The following is a 16,644-nucleotide window of genomic DNA, read 5'->3' on the forward strand; positions in this document are numbered from 1 at the left end:
AAGAATAACCAAATATATAACTCATCACAATCTGAACATAATTTCATAATCCATCGGATCCCAGCAAACCAAGCATAGCAACAGCAGGTAAATTACATAGATGCCTTGATCATGTAGGGAAGCTCACAAGGGCTAATTATTGAAGCACAAGATTGGAGAGAAGACATCACATAGCTACTGGTCAAGGACTCATGGTCCAAGGAGGACTACTTACGGCACGTCCAGGAAGCATCCATGACGGTGGAGAAGCTCTCGGAGGCCAATCCTCCCTCCGGCAGGGTGCCGAGAAGAGGTCTTCTCACGCTCACGATCTCGGAAGCGCTGCGGTGATGAAACGACGGGGAAATTCTCGTTTCTGGATATGATGGAAGGGTGTTCGATCAGAGAGGTAAATATAGGCGGAAGGAGAGAACCAGAGGAGGTAGGCCCAAGCCAGGCGACCTGGTGGCGCGACCAAGGGGTAGGCTGCGCAGGGAGGCTTCCTGGGCAGGCCCTGGCTCCCTTCTGGCCCACCTTTGGTGCTCGTGAAGCTTCCGTCATGCTGATTTTTATATATTTTTCTCGGGATTTTTGGGGATCTATAAATTTTGGTAAAAGTCCCTGCAAAAAAGACATCAGCCGACAGAAATTGGCACTGGGTGCATTGAGTTAGTAGGTTAGTCGAAATATGTGTAAAAAGGTATAAAGTCTAGCAAAACATATTACAATGTCACCAAAAAGATCATGGAACAATCAGGAATTATAGATACGTTTGGGACGTATCATATACTCGTAGACATGCATGTGTAGGATGTGTTTGACTTGTTCAAAATGCTAAAATCTGCCAACAATTAAAATTGGGAAAAGGCTAGGTTTTAATTTGTCAAGTATTTTATTCACTATTGGAAATATGCCCTAGAGGCAATAATAAATTAGTTATTATTATATTTCCTTGTTCATGATAATTGTTTATTATCCATGCTAGAATTGTATTGATTGGAAACTCAAATACATGTGTGGATACATAGACAACACACTGTCCCTAGTGAGCCTCTAGTTGACTAGCTCGTTGATCAAAGATGGTCAAGGTTTCCTCGCCATAGGCAAGTGTTGTCACTTGATAACGGGAACACATCATTAGGAGAATGATGTGATGGACAAGACCCAAACTATGAACGTAGCATATGATCATGTCAGTTTATTGGTGCTGTTTTTTACATGTCAATGTATCTGCTTCTATGACCATGAGATCATGCAACTCCCGGACACCGGAGGAATACCTTATGTGTATCAAATGTCGCAAGTTACTGGGAGACTATAAAGGTGCTCTACATGTATCTCCAAAGGTGTCTGTTGGGTTGGCATGGATCTAGACTGGGATTTTTCACTCCGTGTGAGGGAGAGGTATCTCGGGGCCCACTCGGTAATACAATATCACAATAAGCCTCGCAAGCAATGTGACTAAGAAGTTAGTCATGGAATCTTGTATTACAGAACGAGTAAAGAGACTTGCTTGTAACGATATTGAACTAGGTATAGATATACCGACGATCGAATATCGGGCAAGTAACATACCGAAGGACAAAGGGAACAACATACGGGATTAACTGAATCCTTGACATAGAGGTTCAACTTATAGAGATCTTTGTAGAATATGTAGGAGCCAATATGGATATCCAGGTCCCGTTATTGGTTATTGACCGGGGAGTTTCTCAGGTCATGTCTGCATAGTTCTCGAACCCGCAGGGTCTGCACACTTAAGGTTCGGTGATGTTTCAGTATAGTTGAGTTATAGGTGTTGGTGACCGAAGGTTGTTCGGAGTCCCAGATGAGATCCAGGAGGTCACGAGGAGCTCCAAAATGGTCCAGAGGTAAAGATTGATATATAGGAAGTCCTGTTTTGGTCACCGGAAAAGTTTCGGGCTCATAGGTAGTGTACTGGAAGTGCCGGGAGGGTACCGGGGACCACCGGGAGGAGTGTGACGACCCAAAAGGGTTCATGGGCTGTCAGAGGAGGTAGACCATCCCTTAGTGGGTTGACCAAATCCTCCCCTAAAGGCACATGCGGCTGGAATAAAGAAACAAGGCAAAAAAGTCAAAAAGGTGGAAAGAGTTTCCAATTAGGAAAGTGTCCTAATAGGATTCCACTTCCTTTCTGGGAGGTGGATTCCTCCTCCTCGGTTCGGCCGAGCCTTAGAGGCTTCCCTTGGAGGCCCAACCTCCTCTCTCTCTCCTCCTATATATAGTAGAGGTGTTTAGGGTTTTGAGACACAGAAAAACATCAATGTGCTGCCCTCTCTCTAGATTTGTTTCTCCTCTAGTCTAGTTTCAGCGGTGCTTAGGCGAAGCCCTGCTAGAATAGTTTCACCACCACCACCACGCCGCCGTGCTGAAAACTCATCTAACTCTCCATCCCTCTTGCTGGATGAAGAAGACGGAGATCGTCATCGAGCCGTACGTGTGCTGAACGCGGAGGTGTCGTCCGTTCGACACTAGATCAGATGGCTCGTGATGGGGTCGCGGGCGGATCATGATGAGATCGCGGGACGGGCTGCGATTTGGACCGTGAAGATGTTCTACTACATCAACCGCATTACATACGCTTCCGCTTAGCGATCTACAAGGGTACGTAGATGCACTCTCCCCTCTTGTAGATGATCATCACCATGGATAGGTATTGTGTGTGTGTAGGAATTTTTTTGTTTCCCATGCGACGTTCCCCAACAGTGGCATAATGAGCTAGGTTCATGCGTAGATGATATCTCAAGTAGAACACAAAAGAGTTTGTGGGCATCGATGTTCAATTTTCTGCCCTCCTTAGTCTTTTCTTGATTCGGTGGTATTGTTGGATTGAAGCGGCCCGGACCAACTTTACTTGTACGCTTACGAGAGACCGGTTTCATCGACTGACATGCAACTATTGCATAAAGATGACTGGCGGGTGTCTATTTCTTCAACTTTAGTTGAATCGGATTTGACCCAGGCGGTCCTTGGAGAAGGTTAAATAGCAATTTGCATAGCACCGTTGTGGCTTTGCATAAGTAAGATGCGATCATACTAGATACCCATAGCAGCCACGTAAAACATGCAACAACAAATTAGAGGATGTCTAACTTGTTTTTGCAGGGTATGCATGTGATGTGATATGGCCAAAGACATGATATGATATATTGGATGTATGAGATGATCATGTTGTAATAGTTAAATATCGACTTGCACGTCGATGTTGTGGCAACCGGCAGGAGCCATAGGGTTGTCTTTAAACTAACGTTTGTGCTTGCATATGTCTTTACTAGATTGCTAGGTAGTAGCTTTAGTAGTAATAGAATAGATAGGACGACAACCTCGATGGCGGCACAATGATGGAGATCATGATGATGGAAATCATGGTGGGGCGCCGGTGACGATGAAGATCATGCCGGTGCTTTGGTGATCGAGATCAGGAAGCACAAGATCATGGCCATATCATGTCACTTATGATTTGCACGAGATGTTAATCCTTTTATGCACCTTATTTTGCTTAGAACGACGGTAGCATTATAAGGTGATCCCTCACTAAAATTTCAAGGTAAAATTGTGTCCTCCCTGACTGTGCACCGTTGCGACAGTTCGTCATTTCGAGACACCACATGATGATCGGGTGTGATAGACTCAACGTTCGCATACAACGGGTGCAAAACAATTGCACACGCGGAACACTCGGATTAAACTTGACGAGCCTAGCATGTACACACATGGCCTCGGAACACAATAGACCGAAAGGTCAAGCATGAATCATATAGTTGATATGATCAACATGGAGATGTTCACCATTGAAGCTGAACTCAACTCACGTGATGATCGGACTTGAGTTAGTGGATTTGGATCATGCACCACTCTAATAACTAGAGGGATGTCTATTTGAGTGGGAGTTGTTAAGTAATATGATTAATTGAACTCATTATCATGAACATAGTCAAAAGGTCTTTACATATTATGTTGTAGCTTGCTGATGACGAGATGATGTATATACTTCTCGCCCCTCGTTGGTTACCCCAAGTGGAAGGTGGAGATGTAGTCAGCAACAAATTTCCCTTACACGGAGACTGTAAGGTTTATCGAACTAGGAAGACTCCTACGCTCAACAAGTAGGTTTCTTCCACCCTGGCGCTAGCAGAAGACGTGGACCTGCACACACAACAAATAACTTTGCTCCAAATGAGTACAGAGAGGTTGTCAATCTCTCCGGCCTTGTAGTTTGCAAAGCATCAAAACACAAGCGGGAAGGTAATAGTGATTCCAACTGAAAAGTAAATGAAAGCGGTAAATGATGGAGGTGTAAACAATGATGGTGACATGGACCGGAGTCACATGATGTTCACTTGTGATGTTTCTCTCCCAAAAGACGATAAACAATTATGCTAGGGTAAACAAATCACAGTTGGGCAATTGACACAATTATGATCGCACCGCAATTCTAATTATGCTCCTTGATAGTTAGAGGTTCAATAGTAATGGGCGGTACGCCGAGACAAGTAGACCGCTTATGCATCATCATCTACTTACTAATCATCCACCTTGAGATATCTATCCAGAACATCTCTCCGATATTAAGTTGTGAGTCCCACCCAAAGTGTAAACTCAAAGCAACGGACAACTGCATTAACGAACTATGCGTAAGGTAAACAATCCTTGCAATTATGGTCACAAGCACCGTTGTTTTCTCCCTGGTGGCAACAAGCACATCCCCTAGTCTCATGTTTGTGTCACTCAAGCTAGACATCGAGGGGCCCGAACCCACAATCATGCATAACGCTCCCTCTTGGAATTACGATCTACTACTTGGCGAAAGCAATAAAAAGCAACGGAGAACATGCAAGAATCACTAAGGAACATAATATAAAAGGATAATCAAATATATAACTCATAACAATCTGAACATAATCTCATAATCCATCGAATCCCAACAAACCGAGCATAGAAATAGCAAGAGAATTACATAGATGCCTTGATCATGTAGGGCAGCTCACAAGGACTAACCATTGAAGCACAAGATTGGAGAGAAGACATCACATAGCTACTGATCATGGACTCATGGTCCAAGGGAAACTACTCACTTCACATCCGAGAGGCGTCCATGGGGGTGGAGAAGCTCATGGAGGTCAATCCTCCCTCCGGCAGTGTCATGGTAACGATTCCGTCAATGGAAAGGGGGTAGGATAACAGAGCAATGACATGGTGGTTTTAGCGAGTTCGGGCCTCTCACAGTGGAGATAACAACCCTATGTCTCGTGCTCCGAAGAGGCTTTGTTTTATCTGTCATGGACATGAGTTACATGGTATAGAGAGAGCTAGAGCTTAAGGCAAAAAATGAGCCCGTCGGGGGAGAAGAAGCCGGTCCCTGAGCTATGTGGTGGGGGTGGCTTATATAGAGTGCGCCACCCCCTCACCTATTATGTTACAAGATGGGGCATTGATCCCATAATGCCAGTCCACTACAGAACCTCCTGTATGCTTAGACTGCCTTGCCGAATGTTGGTATTTGCATACCCGAGTGAGTCATACGGCCGAGTGGTTGACTGTCATACGAGTGGATGGAATGTACTTGTCCGAGTGGATCCGTACCGTGAGGATTAGATGTTGTCGCGATCCAGCCAGAATTTCCCTTGGAGTCCTAATAATGAGGTGCGCTTGGGTAGGAAATATAGGTCAACCCTATGACCCTACCCTAGGACTGTATCCCCATCATTAGCCCCCGAATGGATCAGGGTCTGAGTGGTGAAGGTGTCGATGTAAATCTTGTAGCAGCAGACTGAACTTGAACGTGCTTCAAGGCCTTGCAGAATTGTGCGTCGATTGAAGTCTCCATCATTTGCCCTGATCGATTCCGCTGAGTAGTACGTCCGAGTGAGTTTGAGAATTGAAGTAGATCCTTACAGAATTGTGCGTTGATTGAAGTCTCCATCATTGCCTTGGTCGATTCCGTTGAGTCGTACGTCCGAGTGAACTTGAGAATTGAAGTAGATCCTTACAGAATTGTGCGTTGATTAAAGTCTCCATCATTCGCCATGATCGATTCCGCTGAGTAGTACATCCGAGTGAACTTGAGAATTGAACTAGATCCGAGTGACCAACATGATCTTGAGACTCTGACTGATTGCTGGTAGTCGGTTGGAGTTTGTTCAATCTGTTGAACTTGAATGTTATTGCTGGACCTGACCAAGCAGAATGTTTCTTTTTTTGTATTTCTCTTCCACTGGGGGCACGCTCAGTGCACCCACTGGGTGTAGTCCCCAAGCCTCTGTCAGACAAGATGAGTCCGGCAGAGGGTTTAAGTCTTCCAGTGCTCGTCATGTTGAATCTGCATTATATGATTTCTGGATCAAAGTCAAGTCTCTGAGTGTATTTTTGCACTTAGGCGATACGGGGTCGCAACTAAGTTCCCGAGTGTGGAGCGTGTCTGTACTCGGAGTAGTTTTAACTTAGGCGATACGGACTCCCAGCTAAGCCCCCGAGTGTGGAGCGTGTCCGTACTCGTAGTTGTTTTTAACTTAGGCGATACGGAGTCGCAACTAAGTCCCCGAGTGTGGAGCATAACCGCACTCGGAGTTGTTTTTAACTTAGATGATACAGAGTCGCGGCTAAGTACCCGAGTGTGGAGCATGTCGGCACTCGAAGTTGGTTTTAACTTAGGCGATACAGAGTCGCAGCTAAGTCCCCGAGTGTGGAGCATGTCCGCACTCAGAGTTGTTTTTAACTTAGGCGATATAGAGTCGCAGCTAAGCCCCCGAGTGTGGAGCGTCTCCGTACTCGGAGTAGTTTTTAACTTGGCGATACGGAGTCGCAGCTCAGTCCCCGAGTGTGGAGCATGTCCGCACTCGGAGTTGTTTTTAACTTAGATTATATGGAGTCGCAGCTAAGCCCCCGAGTGTGGAGCGTGTACATACTCGGAGTAGTTTTTAACTTAGGCAATACGGAGTCGCAGCTAAGTCCTTGAGTGTGGAGCGTGTCCGTACTCGGAGTAATTTTTAACTTAGGCAATACAGAGTCGCAGCTAAGCCCCCGAGTGTGGAGCATGTCCGCACTCAGAGTTGTTTTTAACTTAGGCGATGCGGAGTCGCAACTAAGTTCCCGAGTGTGGAGTGTGTCTGTACTCGGAGTAGTTTTAACTTAAGCGATACAGAATCGCAGCTAAGTCGAGCGGTGGCGCGTGGGGCGGCCAAGTGACGAAGACGTGCCACACGGAGTGGCGATGCGTGGGGCATCCGAGTGAGGTAGACGAGTCCAGTTGAGTAGCAACGCGCGGGGCGGTCAAGTGATGTATGTCGAGGAGGCGTCCGACCCACTGACAGCACACGGGGCGGGCATGTCCACTACGTCATCGAAGGGTCTTCCGAACACGTGAAAACGCACGAATGATCGTTGCGGCAACTGAGACTGAGTAACGACGAAGATGGCACACAGATGCATCGAGTGATCACGTAACGTGTGTATGAAAAATAGCACACGCGAGCATAAACATTTATCAAAGTAATTTGATTTTTTCCTGAAATAGTTTGTGTAAATAACACCCATAGACACCCACTGGGTGTGCCAGGTGCTTGTACTTGTGCAGGATCCGACTGTACTTATGCAAGTGAGGGATCCGACTGAACTTGTTTGAGTACTGGACCCAAACGAAGCGGAAGTGAAGTGTCCCCACGAAAATAAACAACCGAGCGCAGAGGTACACTTGGAGGCGTGGCCTCTGAGTGAACGTCGGGTGCTACTTCCTCGACACTCGATGATGTGGAAACAATCATTTAATTGAATGTAACGTATGAAGAATGACTTAGCTGTCTGATGGCGCAGGAGTGGCAGAGTGACGAAGGAGCATCCAATTGAGTAAAAGTGCATGGAGCGGCCAATGATGAAGGGGCGTCCGGTCGAGTGACGGCACGCGGGGCAATCGAGTGTTGAAGGAGCATCTAGTCGAGGGGTGATGCACAGAGCTACCAAATGATGACGACGTGTCTAGTCGAGTGGTGATGCGCGAGGCGATCGAGTGACGAAGGAGCGTCCGATCGAGTGACGGTGCACGGAGAAACCGAGTGACGAAGGAGTGTCTAATCGAGTGGTGATGCGCGGACCTGTCGAGTGACGAAGGAGCGTCCAATTGAGTGACGGTACGGGGAGCGGCTGAGTGACAAAGGAGCGTCCGGTCAAGTGACGGTGCGCGGGGCGACCGGGTGTCAAAGGAGCATCCAGTCGAGTGGCGATGCACGGAGCTGCCGAATGACGACGACGTGTCTTGTTGAGTGGTGATGCGCGGGGCGATCGAGAGACGGCGCGTGGAGCGGCCGAGCGACGAAGGAGCGTCTCGCCGAGTAACAGCGCGCGGAGCGGCCGAGCGACGAAGGAGCGTCTCGCCGAGTAACGGCACGCGGAGCAGCCGAGCGACGAAGGAGCATCTCGCCGAGTGATGGCGCGAAGGAGCATCTCGTAGAGTGATGGTGTGCGAAGTGGCCAAGTAACGGCGTGCGGGGCAGCCGAGTCGAGAATGTTGTCGTGGAGGCGCCCGACCAAGTGACGGCTCGCGGAGCGATCGAGTCTAGCATGTCGTCAAGAATGACGCACAGAGGCGTCGAGGTAGCCTGTGTATGAGATATAACACAAGCTAACATAAAAAAATCTTGAAGTAATTTAATGTTTGTTGAAATGATTCGTGTAAATTTCACCCATAGACACCCGCTGGGTCTGCCATGTGCTTGTTGATCAAAACCAGCAAGAGTCTAAAGGGTGAAGGATCCGACATGAAGATAAAGAACCGAGCGCATAAGTACATTCGGTGGCGTGGCCTCCGAGTGAACGTCATATGTGACTTTCTTAACACTCGGTAATGCATAAATAGTTATTTAACTGAATGCAGTGTGTGAAGAATGTCTTAGCTGTCTGACGACGCACGGGGCGGTCGAATGAAGTACACGCATCCGTCCGAGTGGCGGCCCGTGGAGCGGCCGAGTGACGAAGACGTGTCTCGCCGAGTGGCGATGCGCAGAGATGCCGAGTGATGACGACGCGTCCAGTCGAGCGATGGCGCGCGGAGCGGCCGAGTGACGATGGAGCGTCCGGCTGAATGGCGATGCACGGAGCTACCGAGTGATGACGACGCGTCCAGTAGAGTGACGACGTGTCGGGCGGCCGAGTGACGATGGAGCGTCCAGCAGAGTGGCGATGCATGGAGCTGCCGAGTGACGAAGGAGCGTCCATTCGAGTGACGGCGCGCGGGGCGACCGAGTGTCGAAGGAGCATCCAGTCGAGTGACGATGCGTGGAGCTGCCGAATGATGACGACGTGTCTCGTCGAGTGGTGATGCTTGGGGCGATCGAGTGACGGCGTGCGGAGTGGCCGAGCGACGAAGGAGCGTCTCGCCGAGTAACGGCGCGCGGAGCGGCCGAGAAATGAAGGAGCATCTCGCCGAGTGACGGCGCAAAGGAGCGTCTCGCCGAGTGATGGTTCGCGGAGCGGTCAAGTAACGACACGCGGGGCAGCCGGGTCGAGACTGTTGTCGTGGAGGCGCCCGACCAAGTGACGGCGCTCAGAGCGATCGAGTCTAGCATGTCGTCGAGAATGACGCACAGAGGCGTCGAGGTAGCCTGTGTATGAGATATAACACAAGCTAACATAAAAAAATCTCGAAGTAATTTAATGTTTCTTGAAATGATTCGTGTAAATTGGACCCATAGACACCTGCTGGGTGTGCAAGGTGCTTCCTGATCAAAACCAGCAAGAGTCTAAAGGGTGAAGGATTCAACATGAAGATAAAGAACCGAGCGCAGAAGTACATTCGGTGGCGTGACCTCCGAGTGAAAGTCATATGCAACTTACTTGGCACTCGGTAATGCATAAATAATTACTTAACTGAATGCTGTGTGTGAAGAATGTCTTAGATGTCTGACGATGTGCGGGGCGGTCGAATAAAGTAGATGCATCCGTCCCAGTGGCGGCGAGCAGAGCGGCCGAGTGACGAAGACGTGTCTCGTGGAGTGGCGACGCGCGGGGATGCCGAGTGATGACGACGCGTCCAGTCGAGCGACGGCACGCGGAGCGGCCGAGTGACGATGGAGCGTCCGCCTGAGTGGCGATGCATGAATGTGTCGAGTGATGACGACGCGCAGGGCGGCCGAGTGACGATGGAGCATCCAGCTGAGTGGCAATGTGCGGAGCTGCCGAGTCATGAAGGAGCATCCGGTCGAGTGACGGTGTGCGGGTCGACCGAGTGTCGAAGGAGCATCCAGTCGAGTGGCGATGGACGGACCTGGCAAATGACGATGACATGTCTCTTCAAGTGGTGATGCGCGGGGCGATCGAGTGACGACGCGCGGAGTGGCCGAGCGACGAAGGAGCGTCTCGCCGAGTGACGTAACAAAGGAGTGTCTCGCCGAGTGATGGTGCGCAGAGCAGCCAAGTAACGACGCACGGGGCAGCCAAGTCGAGAATGTTGTCGTGGAGGCGCCCGACCAAGTGACAGTGCGCGGAGCGATCGAGTCTAGCATGTCGTCGAGAATGACGCATAGAGGCGTCGAGGTAGCCTGTGTATGAGATATAACACAAGGTAACATAAAGAATTCTCGAAGCAATTTAATGCTTGTTGAAATGATTCGTGTAAATTGCAACCATAGACACCGGCCAGGTGTGCCAGGTGCTTGCTGATCAAAACCAACAAGAGTCTAAAGGGTGAAGGATCCGACATGAAGATAAACAACCGAGCGCAGAAGTACATTCGGTGGCGTGGCCTTCGAGTGAACGTCATATGCGACTCACTTGACACTCAGTAATGCATAAATAATTAGTTAACTGAATGAAGTGTGCGAAGGATGTCTTAGCTGTCTGACGACGCCCGGGGCGGTCGAATGAAGTAAACGCATCCGTCCGAGTGGCGCCGCGCGGAGCGGCCGAGTGACGAAGACGTGTCTCGCCGAGTGGCGATGGGCGGGGATGCCGAGTGATGACGACGCGTCCAGTCGAGCGATGGAGCGTGGAGCGGCCTGATACGTCCATTTTGCATCATGTTTTCATGTTGATATTTATCGCTTCTTGGGCTGTTATTTCGCTTCACAGTACAATTCTTATGCCTTTTCTCTCTTATTGCAAGGTTTACATGAAGAGGGAGAATGCAGGCAACAGGAATTCTGGCATGAAAGTGGAGCAAAGTTGAGATACCTATTCTGCGCAACTCCAAACACCGTAAAAATCAACGCGGATTTTTTTCCGGATTTATCAAAAATACTGGGCCGAAGAAGTGCCATAGGGGCGCCAGGGGTTGGCCACAAGCCTGCACGGTGCGGCCACCCCCCAGGCCGCGCCATGAGGGCTTGTGGGAAACCTGCTGGCCCACTTGCCCCCCTCTTGTGCTATATGAAGGGTTTCGTCTGGAAAAAAATTAGGGAGGAGCTTTTTCGTGGTTTCGCCGCCGCCACGAGGTGGAACTTGAACAGAACCAATCTAGAGCTCCGGCACGACGATCCTGCTGGGGAAACTTCCCTCCCAGAGGGGGAAATCGTCGCCATTGTCATCACCAACACTCCTCTCATCGGAGGGTACTCGTCACCATCAACATCTTCATCAGCACCATCTCATCTCCAAACCCTAGTTCAACACTTGTAAACAATCTCCGTCTCGCGACTCCGATTGGTACTTGTAAGGTTGCTAGTAGTGTTGATTACTCTTTGTAGTTGATGCTAGTTGGATTGTTTGGTGGAAGAGTTTATGTTCAGATCCTTGATTCTACTCATTACCTCTCTGGTCATGAATATGATTATGCTTTGTGAGTAGTTACTTGTGTTCCTGAGGACATGGGATACGTCATGGTAATAGTAGTCATGTGAATTTGGTATTCGTTCGGTAATTTGATGTGTTGTATGTTGTTTTTCCTCTAGTGGTGTTATGTGAACGTCGACTACATAAAACATCACCATTATTTGGGCCTAGAGGAAGGCATTGGGAAGTAGTAAGTAGATGATGGGTTGCTAGAGTAACGGAACCTTAAACCCTTGTTTATGCGTTGCTTTGTAAGGGGCTGATTTGGATCCACTAGTTTAATGCTATGGTTAGTCTTTGTCTTAATGCTTCTTTCGTAGTTGCGGATGCTTGCGAGAGGGGTTAATCATAAATGGGGTGCTTGTCCAAGTAAGGTCAGTACCCAAGCGATGGTCCACCCACATATCAAACTATCAAAGTAACGAACGCGAATCATATGAACATGATGAAACTAGCATGACAGAAATTCCCGTGTGTCCTCGGGAGCGTTTTTCCTCCTATAAGACTTTGTCCAGGATTGTCCCTTGCTACAAAAGGGATTGGGCCACTTTGCTTCACCGTTGCTACTTTTGTTACTTGTTGCTTTCAACGAATCATCTCACCACACAATCACTTGTTACCGACAATTTCAGTGCGTGCAGATTTTACCTTGCTGAAAACCACTTGTCAAATCCTTCTGCTCCGCATTGGGTTCGACACTCTTACTTATCGAAAGGACTACGATTGATCCCTTATACTTGTGGGTCATCAAGAATCTTTTCTGGTGCCGTTGCCGGGGAGTGAAGCGCCTTTGGTAATGGAACTTGGTAAGGAAACATTCATATAGTGTGCTGAAATTTGTTGTCAATTGTCACTATGGATACTAATACTTTGAGGGGCTTGTTCGGGGTGTCTTCACCTCGAACGGAAGCACAAATAGTTGCTCCTCAACCTGCTGCACCTACTGAAAATATTTGCTTTGAATTTCCTTCGGGTATGCTTGAGAATCTGCTGGCTAATCCTTTCACACGAGATGGAACATCACATCCAGAGTTGCATCTAATCTATGTAGATGAAGTTTGTGGTTTATTTAAGCTTGTAGGTTTGCCCGAGGATGAGGCCAAGACGAGAGTCTTTCCTTTATATTTGAAGGATAAGGCATTCACATGGTATAGGCTATGTGATGATACTGGATCACGGGACTACAATCGGTTGAAATTGGAATTTCATCAAAAGTTTTATCCTATGCATTTAGTACATCGTGATCAGAATTATATTTATAATTTTTGGCCTCGTGATAGAGAAAGCATCGTTCAAGCTTGGGGGAGGCTTAAATCAATGTTATATTCATGCCCCAATCATGAGCTCTCGAGAGAAATTATCATTGAGAACTTCTATGCTCGGCTTTCTCATGATGATCGCACCATGCTTGACACTTCTTGTACCGGTTCTTTTATGAAGAGAGATATTGACTTCAAATGGAATTTATTGGAGAGAATTAAACGCAACTCTGAAGATTGGGAGCTTGAAGAAGGTAAGGAGTCAGGTATGAATTTCACGTTTGATTGCGTTAAATCCTTTGTTGAGACAAATACCTTTAGTGATTTTAGCGCTAAGTATGGACTTGACTCTGAGATAGTAGCTTCATTGTGTGAATCCTTTGATGCTCATATTGATCTCCCAAAGAGAAGTGGTTTGAATATCATCCTCCTTTAGAAGTCAATGTAGTTAAACCCACTCCAGTGGAAGAGAAAGTCATTGCCTATAATGATCCTGTTGTTCCCAGTGCTTACATTGAGAAACCACCTTTCCCTGTTAGGATAAAGAATCATTCTAAAGCTTCAACTGTGATACGTAGAGGCTATATTAGACCACCTACACCCCCTGAGCAAATTAGAGTTGAACCTAGCATTGCTATTATCAAAGATCTTCTGTCCGACAATGTTGAGGGATATAATATTCACTCATGTGAAGATGTTGCTAGAATTGCTAAACCTCACGTTAGAGACAAACATAGGCTTGTTGTTGGCATGCCTGTGGTTTCTGTTAAGATAGGATATCATTGTTATCATGGTTTATGTGACGTGGGTGCTAGTGTTAGTGCAATACCTCAATCCTTATACGATGAAATTAAAGACGAGATTGCACCTGTTGAGATATAACCTATAGATGTCACTATCCAGGTTGCCAATAGAGATACTATCTGCCCTCTGGGAATTGTTAGGGATGTTGAAGTCTTGTGTGGTAAAACGAAGTATCCTGCTGATTTCCTCATTCCTTCTACCTCACAAGATAGCTTTTGTCTCATCATATTTGGTAGACCCTTTCTAAATACTGTCAATGCTCATATTGATTGTGAGTAGCAAACTATCACTGTTGGCTTTGAAGGTGTGTCACACGAGTTCAATTTCTCTAAGTTTGGTAGACAACCTCATGAAAAAGATTCGCCTAGTAAGGATGAAACTATTGCCTTAGCTTCTATTGTCGTGCCTCCTACTGATCCATTAGAGCAATACTTGATTGAGCATGAAAATGATATGAATATGGATGAAAGGGATGAGATAGGTAGAGTTGTCTTAGAACAATATCCTATCCTTAAGAATAATCTGCCTGTTGAACTGCTTGGGGATCCACCCCCACCAAAGGGTGATCCTGTGTTCGAGCTTAAATAGTTGCCTGATACTCTCAAGCATGCCTATCTTGATGAAAAGGAGATATATCATGTCATTATTAGTGCTAGCCTCTCAGAGCATGAAGAAAAGAAGTTGCTAAAAACTCTGAGGAAGCACCGTGCTGCTATTGGATATACTCTTGATGATCTTAAGGGCATTAGTCCCACTCTATGCCAGCACAAGATTAAAACTGATCCTGATTTAAACCAGTTGTTGATCATCAAAGGAGATTGAATCCTAAGATGAAAGAAGTAGTAAGAAAAGAAATACTAAAGCTCCTGGAAGCAGGTATCATCTATCCTGTTGCTCATAGCGATTGGGTGAGTCCGGTGCGTTGCGTCCCTAAGAAGGGAGGCATTCCCGTTGTCCCTAATGATAAGGATGAACTGATCCCACAGAGGATTATTACTGGCTATAGGATGGTGATCGATTATAGGAAACTGAATAAAGACACTAGGAAAGATCATTACCCTTCGCCTTTTATCGACCAACTGCTAGAAAGGTTGTCCAAACACACACACTTCTGCTTTCTAGACGGATATTCTGGTTTCTCCCAAATACCAGTTGCACAATCTGATCAGGAGAAAACCACTTTCACCTCCCTTTCGGTACCTTTGCTTATATACGTATGCCTTTTGGCTTGTGTATTGCACCTGCCACCTTTCAAAGATGTATGATGGCTATATTCTCTGACTTTTGTGAAAAGATTGTCGAGGTTTTCATGGATGACTTCTCTGTTTACGGGTCTTCCTTTGATGATTGCCTCAGCAACCTTGATCGAGTCTTGCAGAGATGTAAATACACTAATCTTGTCTTGAATTTGGAGAAGTGCCACTTGATGGTTAATGAAGGCATCGTCTTAGGACATAAAATTTCCGAAAGAGGTATTGAAGTCGAAGAGGCTAAGGTTGATGCAATCGAGAAAATGCCATACCCCACAGATATCAAAGGTATAAGAAGTTTCCTTGGTCATGCTGGTTTCTATAGAAGGTTCATCAAAGACTTCTCTAAGATTTCTAGGCCTCTTACCAATCTCTTACAAATGGATATTCCTTTTGTTTTTGACGATGATTGTGAGGAAGCCTTCAAAATACTTAAGAGGGCTTTGATAACTGCACCTATTGTTCAACCACCTGATTGGAACTTACCTTTTGAGATCATGTGTGATGCTAGCGATTATGCTGTTGTGTTGTTCTAGGGCAAAGAGTCGATAAGAAGTTGAATGTTATTCATTACGCTAGTAAAACTCTAGACAATGCCCAGAGAAACTATGCTACTACGGAGAAGGAGTTTTTAGCAGTCGTGTTTGCATGTGAAAAGTTCAGGTCTTACATAGTTGATTCCAAAGTCACTATTCACACTGATCATGCTGCTATTAAGTACCTCATGGAGAAGAAAGACGCTAAACCTAGACTTATCAGATGGGTACTCTTGCTACAAGAATTTGATTTGCACGTTGTCAATAGAAAGGGTGCTGATAACCCCGTAGCAGATAACTTGTCTAGGTTGGAGAACGTTCTTGATGACCCACAACCTATTGATGATAACTTTCCCGATGAGAAATTTAATGTCATCAATGCTTCACGTAGTGCACCGTGGTATGCTGATTATGCAAACTATATCGTTGCCAAATATATACCACCTAGTTTCACGTACCAGCAAAAGAAGAAATTCTTCTTTGACTTGAGACATTACTTTTGGGATGATCCTCACCTTTATAAGGAAGGAGTAGATGGTGTTATTAGACGTTGTGTACCTGAACATGAATAGGGACAGATCCTACAGAAGTGTCACTCCGAGGCCTACGGAGGACACCATGCGGGAGATAGAACTGCACACAAGGTATTGCAATCAGGTTTCTATTGGCCCACTCTCTTCAAGGACGCCCGTGTTGGGAACGTCGGATGGGAAACAAAAATTTTAGCACACGTACAGCTCGACGATGATCCCGGCCTTCTTGATCCAGCAAGAGAGACGGAGAGGTAGAAGAGTTCTCCGGCAGCGTGACGGCGCTCCGGAGGTTGGTGATGACCTTGTCTCAGCAGGGCTCCGCCCGAGCTCCGCAGAAACGCCATCTAGAGGAAAAACCGTGCAGGTATGTGGTCGGGTTGCCGTGGAAAAGTCGTCTCAAATCAGCCCTAAGTCCTCCGTATATATAGGTGGGAGAGGGGGGGCCTTGCCTTGGGGCTCAAGGAGCCCCAAGGGGGTCGGCCGAGCCAAGGGGGGAAGGTCTCCC

The sequence above is a fragment of the Hordeum vulgare genome, chromosome 4H (genome assembly GCF_904849725.1).
Source record: "Hordeum vulgare subsp. vulgare chromosome 4H, MorexV3_pseudomolecules_assembly, whole genome shotgun sequence".
In the NCBI taxonomy this organism is placed as follows: Eukaryota; Viridiplantae; Streptophyta; class Magnoliopsida; order Poales; family Poaceae; genus Hordeum; species Hordeum vulgare.